General features: G+C 36.8%; 1 non-coding gene across 1 annotated transcript; it reads right to left on the bottom strand.

Annotated features, from left to right (window-relative positions):
* Window positions 1–4,009: 4,009 nt before the first annotated feature.
* Window positions 4,010–4,118, bottom strand: LOC112799517 (small nucleolar RNA R71). Its single transcript, XR_003201093.1, has one exon. It is a non-coding gene; the product is annotated as a small nucleolar RNA R71 (small nucleolar RNA).
* Between the last annotated feature and the right edge of the window lie 2,127 nt (window positions 4,119–6,245).

Below are 6,245 nucleotides of genomic sequence, written 5' to 3'. Positions count from 1 at the left end.
GATCAAAACAGTAAAGAAACTTGAATTCAAATCACCAAATCTTAAATTATGCAAAGAAAGGAACAAAGGGATCTCAAGGTGAGATTGAGACAGAATTTCCTCAATTCTCAACACCCAAGACTCAAGCTAAGTGTGCCTAAAAAGAAAAAATAAGAAAATCCAGAGGAAGAGAACTCAATTCTACTTCCCAATTCAAAGCTAAAGTTCAAAGAAAATGAAAACTCAAAACAAAAGTAAACTCCAAATTCAAAAAGTCTAAAAAATGATCAAAAGAAAAGTAAAAAAAAGGTCCTCTCTAAATCTAACTAACATCTATTTATACACTTCCTATTTTGGATTTCAAAATTTGGGTGGCCTTCTAAATTTGGTGAAGAAATGGATTTAATTTGAATTTTTGGTGAATTTTCTAACCCATGGGTGTTGCTCCCAGGGCTAGGCTCAGTTGCTTGTGAGAGCCGAGCTTTGGTTCTCTTTTTCCTTGCCAAATTGCGCGCACCCTATGCATCATGTGACAAAGAAGTAGCGCTCAGCTCTTGGCAAGAGCTGAGCTTGCTCCTTGTCCTTATTGAGGGCCACAGTTCGAATCCTTAGGAGTGCAAGTGCTGCCCATTTTTTTTGGCACATAAGTAGCGCCAAATGCCTTGCTTCCTTGATGCCCTTAGTTCGAATCCCATGGAGTGAAAACAAGCCAATTTTGGCTTATTTTTCTAGCAAAGTAGCGCTGCACCCTTCCCCTTTGGTCTTGAGTTCAAATCTTGGTGAGTGCATTGGCCAGCTTTTATTCCTTGATTTTTCTTGGAGAGTAGCCCGATAAAGCTCTTGGCAAGAGCTGACCCTTGAAACTTTGCCTTGCTCCCTCCTTGATGTGTAGCGCTCGGTTCTTGTGGAGAGGCTAGCTCTTCCCTTGCTTGGCCTTTGGTCTTTGAAGTAAAGCTCTTCACAAGAGCTCTAGGCTCTTGGCAAGAGCTCTAGGCTCTTGCTCCTTGCAATGTGCCACGCTTTTCCTTTCCTTAGGCCACGCTTTCTCTCTTTCTTCATTTTCTTCACCTACAAGTAATCAAAAAAACCAATCAAAGTATCACCAAATTCATAAGGTTTAAAATTCATTTAAAAACCAATTAATTCAAGCTTAAACCTCATGATTTTGTGCCAATTAAAGGGTGGTTGGTTGATTCAAAGAAACCATGTAATTCCACTCCAAATTACTAACTTACAATGCAAGAAAGTGCATAAAAACAAATGAAACAAGTGAAATTTGCTTGAAAAGGTAGCATATGATGACTTGTCATCAGTATCTTCATTCTTCATCAATATGAATATGTTGAACTAGCATAAGATTATCACATTCTACATGGGTTCAGAGTGAATCTTTCATCGGATAATGATGAACCACCAGCTTGATTATACATCTCTTAGACGGCTAATACACGACTTCGTTGGGGACTTCTTGAGACACTAGTTGAGCCGAAGTATGGAGAGATTAGTGTCTATGTGGTAGAAGCTAGAACCCAAAGGCGTAGCATCCTCTGATCCGGAAGATTCGACCTTGTTTGTGGCGTTTTGAGTAGGATCATCAAAGAGAATGAACTGTAGGAGCTTCACCCTCAATCAGAATGGATCCGCACTAACCTTGGGGTTCAGATCTAGAGGAGTATTGGCAGCTGCTCAAACCAGCGTCAATCACATACAACCTGCCACAGAAGAAATTATTCACAATTGAAGAAGATAGTAATACCAGAGTTAATCCAGAAGGACAAAGCATCTCCAAGCCTTAACCATTGTCTTATTCTTATAATCAAACCTTGTAATTCCATCTTTATTCCATTTATGGAATCACAAACATACCAACATCTTCTATCCGCCTGATTAAGATCCGCAAGACAACCATAGCTTGCTTTCAAAGCACAATCCTCGTGGGATCGACCCTAACTCCCTCAGGTATTACTTGGACGACCCAGTGCACTTGCTGGTTTAGTTGTACGAAGCGTGGGGATTCATGCACCAAGTTTTTGGCGCCGTTGCCGAGGATTGTTTGAGTTTGGACAACTGACGGATTATTTTGTTGCTTAGATTAGGTATTTTCTTTAATTTTGTTAGAGTCTTTTATTTTATCTTCTTTTCTTTTCTTTTTTTTGAAAAAATAAAAAAAATTCAAAAACCTTTTCTTTTCTTTACTTAATCTTTGTTTTTGGTTTGAGTCTTTTGTTTGTGTTCTTGGTTGAATTTTCGAATTTCTTTGAGACTTTTTCAAAAAATGTTCAAAATTATTGTCTTTTGTTCGAGTCTTGTGTCAATCTTTAAGTTTGGTGTCTTCTTAAGTCTGTTTTTTATAATTTTCAAAAATCGTGTCTTTGGTTTTCAAAATCTTTAATTTTGGTGTCCCTTTGCATCTTCTTGTTTTTTTTTTTTGAATTCTTTGAGTTTTGCTCTTGGTGTTTTTCTTGATCTTCAAAGTGTTCTTATTTTTCTTCTTGTTTTGATCTTAAAATTTTTAAAGTTTGGTGTCTCTTTGTGTTTTTCCTTCTAATTTTTGCATACTTGGTGTCATTAGATCTAAAAATTTTAAGTTTGGTGTCTTGTTGTTATTTTTCACTTTCTTCATTAAATTCAAAAATAAAAAAATCTTTTCTATCTTTAATTTAATTAATATTCAAAAATCTTAATTAAAAATTCAGATTTTAATTTCAAATTATTATCTTATCTTATCTTAATTTCAAATTTCAAAATCAAATCTTTTCAAAAATCATATCTTTTTCAAATCTACATCTTATCTTGTTTCAATTTCAAAATTAAAAAATAAAAAATTTCAAAATTCAAAATCCAAAATTCAAATTTTAAAATTCAGTTTCAAGTTTAAAATTTTAAAATTTTGAACTTCAAATTTCAAAATCAAATCTTTTTTAAAGTCAAATTTCAAATCTTTTTTAGAAACTAACTTTTTTATTTTGATTTCAAATCCTTTTAATTTAAAACTTATCTTTTCTTAACTTCCTTATATTATCTTTCTTACCTAACTTATCTTAACTTTAATTTAAAATCTTTTCTATCTTATCTTCTTTCAAAATTTTAAAATTAAATCTTTTTCAAATCTTTTCAATTCTTATCTTATCTTATTGACTTTTTCAAATATTTTTAAAATCAAATCTTTTCTAATCTTCTATCCTATCTTAAATTTAAATCTTTCTTAATTAGTTAGTTGTTTTCTCTTTTTTCTTTTTCAAAACTTCTGAACTAATTCTTCTCTGTCCTATTTTCAAAAATTCATCATTTAATTTTCAAATCTGTTTAATTAATTAACTTCTATTTTCGAATTTAATTAATAAACAAAATAAAAACAAAAATATTTTAATTCTTGTTTCTCTTTTTACTTCTAATATTTGAATTCTTCATCTCCTTCTTCTATCTTCATTCTTCTTTCTCTTCTTTCTTCACATCTCACAGGGAGTCCTCTGTTCTTGAACAAAGAGCTCCCATTCTTCTTCTCTCTTGTTTTTTTTTCGTGTTTATGACCAGAAACATGGATAAAGAACCTTTCTTTAATTTTGATCATGAACCTGAGAGGACTTTAAGGAGGAGATTACAACAAGTTAAAGCATAGCACTCCTTGAGAAACCTTTCAGAAAAGTTTGAACAAGAAACTAAAGACATGGCCGAACCTAATCATGAAGGAGAGGCAAGAAAGGTTCTTGGTGCTTACACCAAGACTACCTCTGACTTCTATGGCAGAAGTATCTCTATACCCGCCATTGGAGTTAACAACTTTGAGCTAAAACCTCAACTGGTGACCTTAGTTCAACAAAACTGCCAGTACCATGGACTTCCACAGGAAGATCCAAATGTCAAGACCAATGGAGTGTGTCCTGAGGTCTATAAGCTCATGATCTTTCCTTTTTCTATAAGAGACAGAGCTAGATTGTGGTTAGATTCTCAATCTAAAGAGAGTCTTAACACATGGGAGAAGGTGGTCAATGCATTCTTGACCAGGTTCTTCCCACCTCAAAAGTTGAGTAGACTTAGGTTGGAAGTTCAAACCTTTAGACAAAAAGATGGTGAATCCCTCTATGAAGCTTGGGAGAGATATAAGCAACTTATTAGAAGATGTCCTCCCAACATGATCTCAGACTGGACCACACTAGACATCTTCTATGATGGCCTTTCTGAGATATCTAAGATGTCATTGGATAACTCTGCTAGTGGATCATTCCACTAGAAGAAAACACATGAAGAGGCAAGAGAACTCATTGACATGGTTGCAAATAACTAGTTTATGTACACTTTTGAAAGAAACCCTATAAGTAATGGGGTACTTCAGAAGAAAGGAGTTCTTGAAGTTGATACTCTGAATACCATATTGGCTCAAAATAAGATCTTGACCCAGCAGGTCAATATGATCTCTCAGCATTTGACTGGAATGCAAACTGCATCTAGCAGCACTCAAGAAGCTTCTTCTAAGGTAGAAGCTTATGATCCTGACCAACCCACAATGGAAGAGGTGAATTACATGGGAGAACCCTATGGAAACATCAACAATCCCTCATGGAGGAATCATCCTAACATTTCATGGAAGGATCAACAGAAGCTTTAGCAAGGCTTCAACAACAATCAAGGTGGAAGAACCCAGAACAGGTTCAACAACAGACTACCATTCCCATCTTCTCAAGGGAATATGGAGACCCCTAAGTAGAACCTTTCTGACTTAGTTGCTATAATCTCCAACCTTTCTAAGATCACTCATAGTTTCATAACTGAAAAATGGTCTTCCATCAAAAGAGTGCAAGGCCATCACCACTGAGGCTGAGGCTGAATCTAGAGAGATTGGGAAGGCACTGAATGCCAGTGAGGAAGATCTCACTGGGCGTTCAACACCTAAACTGGCTGATAGCCTAGCGTTGAACCCCAGTAAGGAAGCCCTCACTGGGCATTTAACGCCCATCTTGGCAGCAGAGTTGGCGTTGAACGCTAGCTAGGGAACACTGGCTGGGGGTTCAACACCCAAACAAGTAGGGACTCTAGCATTGAATGCCAGAGAGGAAGCCCTCACTAGGCGTTCAATGCTCAAACAGACAGGGAAGCTGATGTTGAACTCAAGCAAGGACAACCGTGTTGGGCGTTCAACGCCAAAGAAGGTAAGGAAACTAGTGTTTAATGCCAATAAAGGCACACATGATGGGCGTTCAATACCCAAAGAGCCACCAGAGCTGGCGTTGAATGCTAGTGATGGCACAACTCCCAAATGTTCCTTACCTACTAAAGTTATCCACATCCAAGAACTAAAGGAATCTAAGGCTCATGTAGAGAACATAGAGGTTCCTTTGCATGCACTCCTACAGTGCATGAGTTCTGATGACTACTCATCCTCTGATGAGGATGAGAATACTAGGGATGAGTAAGTTGCTCGGTACCTAGGAACTCTCATGAAACTGAATGCCAAGTTATTTGGTACAAAGCCTTTGGAGGAAGAACCTCCACTGCTTACCAAATAGCTAAATGCTTTGGCTCAGCAGGAGCATCCTCAAAAGCTTTTAGATCCTGGATGCTTCCTAATTCCTTGCACCATAGGCACCATGTCCTTCGAGAAGGCTCTGTGTGAGCTAGCGTCAAGTATAAACCTCATGCCATTCTCTGTAATCCTTAGTCATTAGTTTAGTATTTAAGAGATATTTTACATAATCTTAATGAACCTTTTGGAGACTTTACACCATATTTTCGTTTATCATTGTATTTTCTATCAGTATGAGTTTCTAAAACTCATAGGTGGAGAAGCATTGCTGTGTTTTATGGATTAATAAAAGTACTATTACTCTTTCTCAATTTGTGTTTGATTCTATATTCTAAGATGTAGCTTTGTTCTTCATCAATATGAATGAATTGAACTCGCATAAGGTTATCAAATTCTATATGGGTTCAGAGTGAGTCTTTCATCGGACAATGATGAACCACCAGCATAATTATACATCTCTTAGACGGCTAATCCACGACTTTGTTAAGGACTTCTCAAGACACCAGTTTAGCCGAAGTTTGGGGAGATTAGGGTCTCTGTGGTAGAGGCTAGAACCCAAAGGTGTAGCATCCTCTGATCTGGAAGATTCGACCTTGTTTGTGGCGTTTTGAGTAGGATCATCAAAGAGAATGAACTGCAGGAGCTTCACCCTCAATCAGAATGGATCCGCACTAACCTTGGGGCTTAGATTTAGAGGAGTATGGGTGGCTGCTCAAACCAGCATCAATCACATGCTGCCTGCCAT

This window comes from Arachis hypogaea, chromosome 4, assembly GCF_003086295.3.
Source record: "Arachis hypogaea cultivar Tifrunner chromosome 4, arahy.Tifrunner.gnm2.J5K5, whole genome shotgun sequence".
Classification (NCBI taxonomy): Eukaryota; Viridiplantae; Streptophyta; class Magnoliopsida; order Fabales; family Fabaceae; genus Arachis; species Arachis hypogaea.
Note: the sequence above shows the minus strand (reverse complement) of the source record. Positions and strands in the feature narration are given on the sequence as shown.